Source organism: Castor canadensis, chromosome 7 (assembly GCF_047511655.1).
Source record: "Castor canadensis chromosome 7, mCasCan1.hap1v2, whole genome shotgun sequence".
In the NCBI taxonomy this organism is placed as follows: Eukaryota; Metazoa; Chordata; class Mammalia; order Rodentia; family Castoridae; genus Castor; species Castor canadensis.
In genome coordinates, this window is record NC_133392.1 from 94,568,610 (window position 1) to 94,583,733 (window position 15,124).

Sequence of the window (15,124 nt, forward strand, 5' to 3'; positions counted from 1 at the left end):
ATATATAATATATTTGTTGAATGCAAATATGTGTTGACTGAATTCATGAGTTACTGAATGAATGAATGAGATAACTTAGTCATGTTTCATGGAACATCATCTACACAATTCAACCAAATACACTCCTCTTCTCAAATTAAAGAATCAGAACAATGTTGTCTCAAACTCCATGTAGCTAAACCCTTATGAATGACTACTTATTTCATACTATGTTTATTATCCTTGGAGAAACCTCACAGAAATCTGAAAAAGCCTTTGTGACTCCTGCTGAAGGGTATGGAAGGATGACTTGGGAGAAATCTATATTCTTTCCTGCACCAGTAGCAATGACCAGTGAAAGTGATCCATCAAGTGCACCACTCCTTTCATAGGTGACATCATGTTTGACCTGTCATTTGAACTTCATCCTTGCATGCATGGATCAATTGGCTTCAGATTTTCAAAGACAAAATCTTTCATTGAATTTGTAGGGACAGAAAACAAAAGTGACAATTGGCAGATAGAATTCCATCTTGGAAACTTTTAATACGTATCATCTTACAGAAACCAAATTTGAATGCGCACAAGAGAAAATACAGGAGCTGGTTGGGAGTTTTGCTTTCAAATTCTGAGCATTTCTAATACTATAGCAAAACTAAATCTACATTTCATTAGGAGAGTCCTGAGAATATATTTTCAATATTGATCTGAACAAACATTGGAAAACAGTGTTTCAAAATATATTAGACTACACATTAGTTACTCACCACAGTATTGGATTTGGATTTGTTGGTAGCGGGGCTGAGCAAGCTATTGTGGATGTGATTCTGCTTTAGATAATGGACTTCATGAGAAGTGAAGTAGAAGTGGAATTATGCAACTTGCTTCAACTATCATATCCATGAACAGCTTTATTTTTTTTTTTTTGATATGGGAGGGTTGAAGAAAAATTCTCAGATTGCTATTCTTCTGTAAAATCAGAAATTATGGTCAGATCTTGAACTCTATGACCACTAAGTTGTTGAGAGTAGGTGATTGGTCAAATGTTATCTGAGGTGACAAAGAAGGATTCACTCCAAAGTGAGGCAAGACAAGCATAAAAATTCATCCTTTATAGTTTTGTGTTAACTCCCTTCTAAAGAGCAAAGGTACATTTTGGACAATGTGTCATTAACCCTAATACCTGTCAATATGGCTCCAGTCAAGTACAGGTGGGGGAAAAGTTTACATCTTTCATTTATTATATTGAAATTCTAATATCTCTGTCAGCTTGCCTAAATAACTTTGATCACAGGCGCCATAGAAATAATTAGATGGCTAGATGGAAGGACAGATTGAGTTAAGGGTTCACCAAGTTTCATGTCTATCATTGTTGAGGTTCCATTAAGCACCAGTTTTCTACTTAAGCTTTTTCATTCTGTTAAAAGCCTCCATATTTTTTCATGAATGGCTTATCATCTTCCAGGCACAAGACATCATTACTTCAACTAAAAGACAGCAAAACATTTTTGAACAAAAGAAACAGTGGAGACTCCCACATAATGGATCTGTATTTATTTTTAAAGTAATCAATAGTTGTTTGCACGTAATTGCACGATATAATCTCTAAGTAAGGTGAGACTGAAAACACACATCTGAGTTATGAGATGGTCTAATACGCTCATATTGAGACAGATCGTAGATCCTCAAGAAATATCTAGTTTTGGTAAATTACCACTGTAACCCTTTCTTGGCTTGCTTTGTACTGTACATTTCTTGTGAATTTCAAGGGGAGAGTAAACTTCCCTGAACTACTGAAGTACTATACTGATTGAAGTTAAGTACTGCATTTTCTATAGAAATCAATGAAGCTAATCACACAAGCACAATTCAACATACCTCATTCCGCAGTCTTGAAAAGACTTGAATATCATAATTGGTCTGCAGCTGAGCACATTTTGTTCTACAGATCCAAGGAGGATGAGTATCCTTCTGGGTTTATCACACACAAGTGAATAATGAAAGATTCAAACCACAGAATGTGGTTGTTGTTTTTAAAAAGAATACCCTTGAAATGGTTGCATAGGGCTGAAGTCTCTTGTTCCTGCTCCTTTTTAAATGAACAGTACTGAGCACTGCAAACATGCTAATTATTTTCAAGCAAAAATGCATTTAAAACTGGAGACATCTCTCAGGAAAAAGAAGACGTCTTTTATCAGCAAAAGGAACTCATCAAAGATAATGACTATTGAGAGTTTGTGCTAAATACTTAACCCAGCATGTACTCTGAAAACAATAGTTATCATATTAGGAAGATTTTTTTGTCTATGTTTCATGGGTAAGAAAACTGAAGCTTAAGTCACCTATCCACGTGTATAGTTAGGGCTTTCTGGGTCCTTTGACATGAGTAGAGACATGTAATACCTATGCTAAATTTGGCTGAACAGGATTTCAGTTTGGTGTTCTGTTTGTAGAAAGGCTTGAGAACTGTGTCATTTCTTCATTTTTGCTTATAGACAAAGCATTAACATAAAGTATGGTGGGGGAAAGCTGAAAGAATTGATTTTAGTCTTTTTCCAGGTCTTTTATGGCTCAAATTATAGTGGTCCTGCTGAAGTAAGCAACTTTTCTATCATTTCTCCCTTCCTTTGTTTTTACTTTATAAAGTCAAGATAATAACTACCTTCCACATATGCTACAAAAATATCAGAAATATTTCTTACATATACAGAACCTATCACTGCAGCTGTTTATCAAATAAGGAGTCCAATGAGACAGGCTTTACAATATTATCAGGGTGTCCAGAGTCAAGAACCATGCCATTCAGGCATGCTTTGAGAGAAGGAAAAAGGAAGGACAGTATGATACTTTTTGTACCATGCAGTGAAATCTCCCTAACTCCATGTAGCTCAATGTAATGTTCTAATTAAGGCCATAAATGATAGTGTGCTTGACTGTTCCGCTGTATCACGAACAGGGTCAGTTGTAACTGCTGAGTGTTTTCTTAGGGAAAGAAATGCTGTGCTTTACCCAGGATATTGAGTTTTCTGTCCAACTCTTAAGTTCAACGAGGGCATTTTTTCATAGCTTCTGAAGACTTTTACAAGGAAACAAAATCACTTTTTTTTGTACAAGTACATGTAGTTACAAACCCAAGTAGTGTCTGCTCTATATACTTGCTGTCAATTTCTATGATCTCTTCCAACTCCTTCCTGACTTGTCCAACTCCTGTAGTGACATTTTCATCTTCCATTCACCAAAGCATAGTAAATCAATTCATTTTTCAACAAATATTTATTGAATGACATCTTTGTTTCTTCTCTCATACTTACCCACATAGCCAATCATTTGCCAGGTCAACTACTTCAAATCCTTTTAAAAATGGAATTAGGTATAAATAAATTACAAAACAGACATCAACTCACCAAGTCTTATTGAACAATCTTCTTCAACTATAATGAAATCGTTATTTCAGTTCCCTTGGCACCATTCTGTGCACTGTGTAAAAAATGATAATGTAGATATAAAAAACTGTTGGAAAATTATTGCCATTCTTAGAAAATCTCTTTATACATGGCTCTCGAGTTCTTTGACTCACTCTATGTACCATTTACCTGTAGCTCTTTGAATTCAATATAATCTCACATGTGAGCTTGCATTAAGATATTAAGGTCTCCATAAAGTTTTCCTCAGTTTCCCCAAATGAGGTATCTGAGTATCTATGGCATTTTATTTTTACTTATATTTTTTGTTTTTTCTACTTGCAATTAATTATGCAATTGCCTTACAATCATTTTGTAAGATTTGTAGGCCAGAGATAATAGTCTACAGCATAGTAGGAATTTAGTAACTGTTTGTAAATTAATGCTTTCCACTTAACAATTCTTCAATTAAAAATGAAAATAGAAATTAATCAGATTGAAGAAATTCCAACTAATGTGTAAGTGCATCATAATTCTCCTAGGAAGGCTTACATTTTAAAGAAAATATGCAGCCAGCGTTTGTTGTTTGGCTTTGAATCATGTGTTTCTATTTGTTGTGGTCACGGCACCCTAAATTTCCTTTGAACGATCCCAGTTCTTTTAGATAATACCTTTGGAACTGAAGCAGTAGGGACAGCTTCAGTTCCAAAGGTAGAGCACAATACATAAACCTAGTACTAGAACTTTTTTAAATTCCTTTGGTCATAATGATTAGGTAAGAGATGAGCATGTAACGCAGGTGGAGTCGATAAGACTCACAGAGGCTTGGCTGGGATTCCTAAAGTAGTTCTTTACACAGACTGGGAAGATGAGGAGCTGAGCTGCTGCAACCATTTTTTTACCATACTTGGAAGTTCAGCCAAGATAGTAAATAACAAAGAAGAGAGTTGCACCAGGTTAAGTGGAAGTCTATGAGATTTTGGGCACATCCTGTCTAAAGTCACACTTAGGACTGAATGTTTCAGTTAGCTCAGTCAAGGAATTCTCTTTACAAATCAGTGTAGCTTAAGCTTGAATGTAGTTAGGATCCCTAAGATGAAATAGAAACCACAAGATATTTTAAGAAGAAAAAAATTTGAAAGACTGAATTAAATGCTTAAAAAAAAAAAAAAAAAAAAAGAAGTCCTGAAGGCCTTTGCCTCTATAATAGACTTCCAGAACACTGTAGGACTGGCCTGCTGGGGAAGCTGCAACTGTGGCTGCATCATTAAGTATGAAGAACATTGTTATTTTAGGAACACAGTGAAGTACTACAAATCTGGGAACAGGAGTCAGGATCAGGATCAGGAAGTTTCTTACTTCAAAATCAGCTCTGCCTCCTCCTTCTACTTCTTCTATTTTGAACTGAATTTTAAATTTTAATGAATTTATTTGATTTTTATTTTGTTGGACAAAGGAATTTCATTGTGATTGTTCCGTCTCTACATATAATGTACTTTGATCATATTTCACTCCCATTATTTTTTTTATGCCCTTCCTACCACTCCTCCCTTGTTTTTCAATATTGAATGGATTTCATTATGCTATCTTTACACATGTATATGGTGTACTTTGATCATATTCATCCCCGATTATTCTTCTTTTCTCCCTCCTCCATCCCACTGGTTTCTGATTCCAAGATTCCAAAAGCCTCTCTTTTACATTCATACAATAAATATACATGTACCCACATATATATGTGCATGTGTGTCTAGATGAGAGAAATCATGTGATATTTATGCTTTTGAGTCTGGCTTATATTGCATAACACGATGTTCTCCAATTCCATCCATTTTTCTGCAAATGACATAATTTCTTTCCTAATTTTTTTTTGGTGATAGTGCTGTTTGAACTTAAGTCACCCCCCCAAGCCCTTTTTTTGCTTTAGTTATCTTTCAGACAGGTTCTGTACTTTATGCCAGGGGCCAAACATAGACCTTGATTCACCTACTTATGCCTCCAATGTAGCTGGAATTCTGACAGCCATGCAACACCATGGCGGCTTACTGTTGAGATAGGGCTCTCACTGACCTTTTGCCTGGGCTGGTCTTGAACTATGATCCTCCTAATCTCTGCCTCCTGAATAGTTGGCATAGTTAGAGATATGAGCCACCATGTTGGTCATTCTTCTTCTTTTTCTTAACTTTCTTTTTTTAAATTTTTTTTGCAGTACTGGAGTTTGAACTCAGGGCTTTGTGCTTGCTAGGTAAGCACTGTACCTCTTGAGCCACCCCCTCCCCCTACACACGCAGCCCTTATTACTCTGGGTATTTTGAGATAGAGTCTAATATTTTGCCCAAACTTGCCTGGACCATGATTGTCTTATTTTATGCTGCCCACAGGGATGACAGGCATGCACCACCATGCCCACTGAGATGGGGGGGTCTCACTGGCCTGGAATCACAATACTCCTGATTTTAGCCTCCCACATAGTTTGGAATGACAAGTTCATACCACTGTGCTCAGCTACTGGTTGAGATGGGGTCATGTGAACTATTACCCAGGCTGGCCTCAAACTACTATCCTACTGATCTCAAACTCCTAAGTAGCTAGGAATGCAGGCATGAACCTCCAGCATCCGACTTCTTTATTATTCTTTATGGCAGAATAATACTCCATTGTGTATATAAACCACATTTTCTTTATCCAGTCATCTGTTGATAGACTCCTAGGCTGTAGAATCTTTTTTTTGACATCATCAAGGCCAGAGCCTACACAATGAAGTAAAGTTACTCTATTATGATGATAATGTCTCTTAAAACCACAGAGCTGGAGGTGACAAAATGAATGCTGGTGTAGAAGAATTCTATTTCTTCATGATGTTATCGGCTAACAAAAATAACAAACGTGGCCTCACCAGTGGCTCACATTTAGAGACCAGGATTGTGGTTCAAGGTTAGCCAGGGAGGAGATCCAAAATGGTGGCTAAAGTAGGGAATCAGATCTCCTAAGCTGTGTGACTCCAGAAACTTCCTTGAGATGCTGGAGCCACACTTGGGTAATTCTGATTGCTCCTAGCTAAAATAATAACCGCCATCACATTAGGTGCAGATAAAATTCAACAACTGACCCTTAAGTCAGCCTTTAATTGTACCTAACAACCAGGAAAATCCCTACCTGGCACAGCCAGCAAGTTGTGTCCAGCCTCTGGCCTTGGGAAAAAAGCCACTGGCTGCTTCTCTCTCTCTCTCTCTTTTTTCCTTTTTTTTCTTCTCCCAACAAGCATAAGACAGAATCAAACCCTGTGACACCCTGGACCCCTAGCCCATGGAAAGCCTCCCTATCCACATGGCACTGAAAACATCAGTACCATTTCTCCCTGCCAGCTGGCTACAAAGCTGCCTGTGTATAGAAATGCTAATGATTTTTCTATGTTGATTTTCTATCCTGCTACCTTGCTATAGCTATTGATGATGTCTAGAAGCTTCTGAGTAGAGTTTTTTGGGTCTTTAAGGTATACGATCATGTCATCTGCAAATAGGGATATTTTGACAGTTTCTTTACCTATTTGTATTCCTTTTATTCCTTCTTCTTTCCTAATTGCTCTGGCTAGGAATTCCAGTACTATGTTGAATAGGAGTGGAGATAGTGGGCATCCTTGTCTCGTTCCTGATTTTAGAGGGAATGGTTTCAGTTTTTCTCCGTTAAGTTTAATGCTGGCTGTAGGTTTGTCATATATAGCTTTTATAATGTTGAGGTACTTTCCTTCTATTCCTAGTTTTCTTAGAGCTTTTATCATGAAATGGTGTTGGATCTTATCAAAGGCTTTTTCTGCATCTATTGAGATGATCAAGTGGTTTTTGTCTTTGCTTCTGTTAATGTGGTTTATTACGTTTATTGATTTTCATATGTTGAATCACCCCTGCATCCCTGGGATGAAGCCTACTTGGTCGTGGTGAATAATCTTTTTGATGTGTTGTTGAATTCGGTTTGCCATTATTTTGTTGAGGATTTTTGCGTCAATGTTCATTAAGGAGATTGGCCTATAGTTCTCCTTTTTGGAGGTGCCTTTGCCTGGTTTTGGGATAAGTGTACTACTGGCTTCATAAAATGTGTTAGGCAGTTTTCCTTCCCTTTCTATTTCATGGAACAGTTTAAGGAGGGTTGGTATCAGTTCTTCTTTAAAGGTCTGATAGAATTCAGCAGAGAATCCATCAGGTCCTGGACTTTTCTTTTTTGGGAGACTCTTGATTGCTGCTTCAATTTCATTTTGTGTTATAGGTCTATTCAGGTTATTAATATCCTCTTGGTTCAGTTTTGGATGGTCATATGTATCTAGAAATCTGTCCATTTCTTTAAGGTTTTCCAATTTATTTGAATATAGGTTCTCAAAGTAGTCTCTGATGATTTCCTGGACTTCCATGGTGTTTGTTGTTATCTCCCCTTCTGCATTCCTGATTCTACTAATTTGGGTTTTTTCTCTCCTCATTTTAGTCAGGTTTGCCAGGGGTCTATCGATCTTGTTTATTTTTTCAAAGAACCAACTCTTTGTTTCATTAATTCTTTGTATGGATTTTTTGGTTTCTATTTCATTGATTTCAGCTCTTATTTTTATTATTTCTCTCCTTCTATTTGTTTTGGGGTTTGCTTGTTTTTGTTTTTCTAGGAGTTTGAGATGTATCATTAGGTCACTGATTTGGGATTTCTATCCACTAACAATGAGCAAACTGAAAAAGAATGTATGAAAACAATTCCATTTACAATAGCCTCAAAAAAAATCAAATACCTAGGTGTAAACCTAACAAAAGATGTGAAAGACCTCTACAAGGAAAACTATACACTTCTGAAGAAAGAGATTGAGGAAGACTATAGAAAGTGGAGAGATCTCCCATGCTCATGGATTGGTAGAATCAACATAGTAAAAATGTCGATACTCCCAAAAGTAATCTACATGTTTAATGCAATTCCCATCAAAATTCCAATGACATTCATTAAAGAGATTGAAAAATCTACCGTGAAATTTATATGGAAACACAGGAAGCCACGAATAGCCAAGGCAATACTCAGTCAAAAGAACAATGCAGGAGGTATCACAATACCTGACTTCAAACTATATTACAAAGCAATAACAATAAAAACAGCATGGTACTGGCACAAAAACAGACATGAAGACCAGTGGAAAAGAATAGAGGACCCAGATATGAAGCCACACAACTATAACCAACTTGTCTTTGACAAAGGAGCTAAAAATATACAATGGAGAAATAGCAGCCTCTTCAACAAAAACTGCTGGGAAAACTGGTTAGCAGTCTGCAAAAAACTGAAACTAGATCCATGTATATCACCCTATACCAATATTAACTCAAAATGGATCAAGGATCTTAATATCAGACCACAAACTCTAAAGTTGATACAGGAAAGAGTAGGAACTACTCTGGAGTTAGTAGGTATAGGTAAGAACTTTCTCAATGAAACCCCAGCAGCACAGCAACTAAGAGATAGCATAGTTAAATGGGACCTCATAAAGCTAAAAAGCTTCTGTTCATCAAAAGAAATGGTCTCTAAACTGAAGAGAACACCCACAGAGTGGGAGAAAATATTTGCCAGCTATACATCAGACAAAGGACTGATAACCAGAATATATAGGGAACTTAAAAAACTAAATTCTCCCAAAACTAATGAACCAATAAAGAAATGGGCAAGTGAACTAAACAGAACTTTCTCAAAAGAAGAAATTCAAATGGCCAAAAAACACATGAAAAAATGCTCACCATCTCTAGCAATAAAGGAAATGCAAATGAAAACCACACTAAGATTCCACCTCGCCCCTGTTAGAATAGCCATCATTAGCAACACCACCACCAACAGGTGTTGGCCAGGATTTGGGGAAAAAGGAACCCTCTTACACTGTTGGTGGGAATGTAAACTAGTACAACCAGTCTGGAAAAAAATTTGGAGGCTACTTAAAAAGCTAGACATTGATCTACCATTTGATCCAGCAATACCACTCTTGGGGATATACCCAAAAGACTGTGACACAGATTACTTCAGAGGCACCTGCACACCCATGTTTATTGCGGCACTATTCACAATAGCCAAGTTATGGAAACAGCCAAGCTGCCCCACCATTGACGAATGGATTAAGAAAATGTGGTATCTATACACAATGGAATTTTATGCAGCCATGAAGAAGAACGAAATGTTATCATTCGCTGGTAAATGGATGGAATTGGAGAACATCATTCTGAGTGAGGTTAGCCTGGCCCAAAAGACCAAAAATCATATGTTCTCCCTCATATGTGGACATTAGATCATGGGCAAACACAACAATGGGATTGGACTTTGAGCACATGATAAAAGCGAGAGCACACAAGGGAGGGGTGAGGATAGGTAAGACACCTCAAAAATTAGCTAACATTTGTTGCCCTTAATGCAGAGAAACTAAAGCAGATACCTTAAAAGCAACTGAGGCCAATAGGAAAAGGGGACCAGGAACTAGAGAAAAGGTTAGATCAAGAAAGAATTAACCTAGAAGGTAACACCCACACACAGGAAATCAATGTGAGTCAACTCCCTGTATAGCTATCCTTATCTCAACCAGCAAAAACCCTTGTTCCTTCCTATTATGGCTTATACCTCTCTGCAACAAAATTAGAAATAAGGGCAAAATAGTTTCTGCTGGGTATTGAGGGGGTGTGGGGGACAGGGAGGGGGCGGAGTGGGTGGTAAGGGAGGGGGTGGGGGCAGGGGGGAGAAATGAGCCAAGCCTTGTATGCACATATGAATAATAATAATAAAAAAAAGCTGCCTGTGTGAAATTTCAGAAGAAGAAGTTGAGCATCATACACCACACGTGGCTGCCCTACCCAGTCCTCCTCCCACCCCAGGAAGATAATCCAGAGCAGCCCCTGGACAGACTGAAGCCCCCTGCCTCAGCAAAACTGAAAACTATAAGCAGACAACTGTAATCTAATACCAAAGAGCTGATCTCTCACTGGTGGACTGTCAGGATGGAGCAAGGAAACAAGCTTTCAGCACTGAACTTTCAGTGACATGCCACAAAGCAGCAAAGGCTGAGAGTGGGCACGGGCCGACAAGCCAACTGCCTAGAGAAGCCACCAGCACCCAGCAGAGATTGGGAGAAGCATAAAGGCTAAAAGAAGGAGTGGAGTGACAAACTAACCTCCCAAAAGGCCAACCTCCCAAAACAGGTCAGGAGGTGGATCCCAGGGCAGCATTCAAAACTGAATTGCCCCACCTTGCCAGGGAGGAGCTGACCAAACAGAACTGTAACTGAAGGACAACACAGCTGCTGCTTGTTGAAAACAACAGCTGACCACCCTCCATGAGCTAGCAATCTTACCTCATCTCACAACTCCAACTAATCTTGTGGACAGAAGGACCAAATACCACTTACAAGCCAGTCACCCGGTGAGAACGCATCAGAGCTTCTGCTTGAACACCAGTACCAGGATTGGATACCTAAAGAATGATTCCAGAACTTTTATTAATAGACTGAACTTTCTGTGATTCCTGAACTTGATGTTTTTATTGTGTTCTATTCTTCTTTTTTATTCCTACATTATTAACTTTATCATCTCTATTCTCTTATCCTATCCTCACCCTCTTCACTCTCCCTTCTTCTCCTGTACTATAATCCATTGTTCTCCCTCTGAACTACTCTTTCTGCCCCTTCTCATCCACTGTTTCCTGTCTTCACCTTCCCCTCTCATCCTCCCCCAACCTGTCACCACACTACCCCACCCTCCTACACACTCACCACCTGATGACTAGCCTACTTTACCAACTCCATACAACCCCAGCCCCTCTGCAATCCCTGACACAAACACCCTTCCCTACAATGGACATATACCCAAACACGCACAAGAGCCACAAAACCCAGCAGCCCCCATACTTTTTAATCCACCTACGCACCCCTTTTCCTGCTCCCCCTTACTTTTAGTGCCACCTTTAACAATTCTCCCAAATCTATAACTAGCCTAATAGCCAGTGCTCCCCAACTCCAACTGTTTATAGATATTATCATCGAGGGGTTTCCTACGTAATATGTTAACAACTGGTCTGGCAGTTGATCTTGTTATTGCTAAAAAACACATCTAAATCAGAGTCAGATAGAGCACATTAGCCTAGCTAACAACCAAGTCAGCCACAACACAAAAATTAAATAAGGGAAAAAAAAATCAGGCAGTCAAATCCACCAACTAGCCTACCAAAAATATAGTTGCACAGCACCAAGTGGAGCTATGGGAAGAAGAAGGGATGGAAACCACTTTCCTCAAAAATGTAATTCAATATAAGATACAGTGGGAAATGAAGAAAATAGATACCCAATTCCTGACCTCAACAAAACAATGATAAATGTAACTAAGGAACTCAGTGGTGCCCACAAAAAACCCTCAGAGAAGAAATCTGGGAAGAAATCGCTGAGAAATTCATGGAGAAGACATTAGACGTGGTTAACCAGAATGTACAAGATGCACTCAAGAAATTTTAAGACACCAATAATGCAGAACATGAGATGACACGGAAACAAACAAAGGAACTCAGAGAGGACCTCGGCAAACAAAGGGTACTATAAAGAGAGAGATACATCAAAGAGGACAACACAAAATATACAAGAGGAGTTGAACAAAGATATGGAAAACCTCAGAAGAGAGAATCAAACAGAAATCCTGGAAATAAAAATCCCTATAGTCCAAAAAAAACACAACAGTGGAAGGTCACTCCAGCAGACTAGAACAAGTTGCAGACAGAATCTCAAAGCTCAAACATAAAATGGAAATTAAAGAAAAAATAAGAAATTTTAGTCAAGCAACTCAAGAGCTGTGAAAGGAATACAAGAACTCAGAGACTCCATCAAAAGAACAAACCTGAGAATCACGGGCATTGAAGAAGGAGAAGAGGTGCAAGCCAAAGGGATATGTAAAATATTCAATAAAAGAATAACAGAAAATTTCCCAAATCTCATTTGTCCCTTCAGGTACAGGAAGCTTCCAGGACACCAAAAAGACTTGACCAAAACAGAATCTCCCATGGCATATTATCATTACTGTTGAGTCAGCACAGAGAATAGAGAAAGAACACTGAAGGAAGAGAGAAAAAACAAGTAACATACAAAGGTACACCCATCAAAGCAACAGCAGACTTCTCAATGGAAACCTTAAAAGCAAGAAGGGCTTGGAGTGAGGTATGTCAGCCACTGAATGAAAATAACTTCATTCCTAGGATACTCTACCCAGCAAAACTATCATTCAAAATAGATGGAGCAATAAAAGTCTTCCAGGATAAACAGAAACTAAAACAGTATGTGACCACCAAGCCACCACTGCAGAAGATTCTACAAGGAATGCTGCACACAGAAGATTAAAGCAAACAAAACCATGAGAGGACAGGAAGCATCAAACCACAGAAGAAAAGATAAGCAATCAGGGAGTTGCATTGATTTGACTGCACGCAATAAAATCTTTAAACAACAAAAACAACTAAATAGCAGGAATTACCACATACCTATCAATATTAACACTGAATGTTAATGGACTCAACTCCCCAATCAAAAGACACCACTTGGCAAACTGGATTAAAAAGGAAGATCCAACAATCTGTTGTTTATGAGAGACCCATCTTATTAACAGATATAAACACTAGCTTAGGGTAAAAGACTAGAAGATATACTAAGCCAATGGCACTTGAAAATAGACTAGAGTAACAATACTTATATCAGACAAAGTAGACTTACATTGGTCATAGGAGATAAAGAAGGACACTTCATACTAATAAAAGGTGCAATATATCAAATGGAAATAATAATTATCAACCTATATGCACTCAATGTCAATGCACCCAATTTCATCAAACATTCACTAAAGGACTTAAAAGCACCTATAGAGTCAACACAGTGGTAGCGGGAGCCTTTAATAACCTTCTATCACCAACAGATATGTCATCCAAACAAAAAATCAGGAAAAAATTCCTAGAACTAAATGACACCATAAATCAAATGGACCTAACTGATGTCTACAGAGTATTTCATTCAACATCAACACAATAGACATTATTCTTAGCAGCCCATGGAACTTTCTCCAAAATAGATCATACCTTAGGATACAAAGCAAGCCTCAGCAAATATAAGAAAATAGAAATAACCCCCTTCCTTCTATATGCTCACAATTTATTAAAACTAGAACACAACAACAAAACAAAAGCAGAAAATACACAAATAATTGGAGGCCAAATAATACATTGCTCAATGATCAGTGGGTCATAGTAGAAATATGAGAGGAAATCAAAGGTTCCTGGAAGCTACTGAAAATGAAAACACCATCTACCAGAACCTATGGGACACAGCAAAGGCAGTCCTAAGAGGAAAGTTTATAGCCATGTGTGCATATATTAAAAGAACAGAAAGATCTCAAATGAATGACCTAATGTTATATCTCAAACTCCTAGAAAAACAAGAGCAAGCAAAGCCCAAAACAAGCAGAAGGAGAGAAATAATCAAAATAAGGGCCGAAATTCATGAAATAGAGATCAAAAAACCATACAAAGTGTCAACGAAACAAAAAGCTGATTCTTTGAAAAGATAAACAAGATTGACAAGCCTGTGGAAAATCTGACTGAAATGAGGAGGGAAAAGACTCAACTTAGTAAAATCAGAAACGAAAACAGGGAGATAACAACAAACACCTTGGATATCCAGGGGTCATCAGAGACTACCTTGAGAACCTGTATTCCAATAAATTGGAAAGCCTTGAAGAAATGGACAAGCTTCTAGATACCTATGACCATCCAAAACTGAACCAAGAAAATATTAACCACCAAAACAGATCTATAATATGGAATGAAATTGAAGCAGTAACAAAGAGTCCCAAAACAGAAAAGTCCAGGACGTGATAGACTCTCAGCTGAATTCTACCACACCTTCAAAAAAGAGCTAGTACAAAATTTTCCACAAAATAGAAAGGAAAGGAACACTGCCCAACTCATTCTGTGAAGCCAGTACTACACTCCTGTCATTTGCAAGTAAATGGATGGAACTAGAGAGCGGCAACTTAAGGGAGTTAGCCAGACTCAGAAGGCCAAAAATCACTTTCTCCCTCATATGTAGATTACAGACCCAACACTAGTGCAGTAATATTACTGGACATGGGTCACACACTAAGGGGATAACATGTATGGAAGAAATAGGGAAAAGAAAGGAAACCTAAAACTTGAATGTGGTTGATGTGCTCCCTGTTGAGGAGCACATGAAGTAATCTTAAATTGGCAAGAGCCACTATAGGAAGGGGACCAGGAAGTAGTGAAGAGGTCTGGTAGAGATGAACCAATGTGGGTTGCAATATACAAGTGCATGGAAGCAATGCTAGGAATCTCTCTACATAGCTATCTTTATCTCAAACTAGCAAAAATGCTATGTCTTTCTTATTATCTCTTATGTTTTCTCTTCAAAATTGGAGAAGAGGGTGGAACTGGTTCCACCTAGAACAGGTGTGGGGGGTAGGGGATGAAGAGGTGGGGGGTGGCACAAACAATGTATACACATGTAAGTAAATGTAAAAATGACAAAATAAGAGGGAGAAAAGAAAAAGAGACTTTTCTTAATCTGGGAAAAAATTTTAAAAAGTTACCCATTTCAACAAATAATGCAGCTATGATGACATAAGCCTCTTATCCCAGCTATATAGAAGGTATAGGTATGAGGCTGGCCACAGGTAAAAACTTGAGACCGTATCTGAAAAATTAGAAAG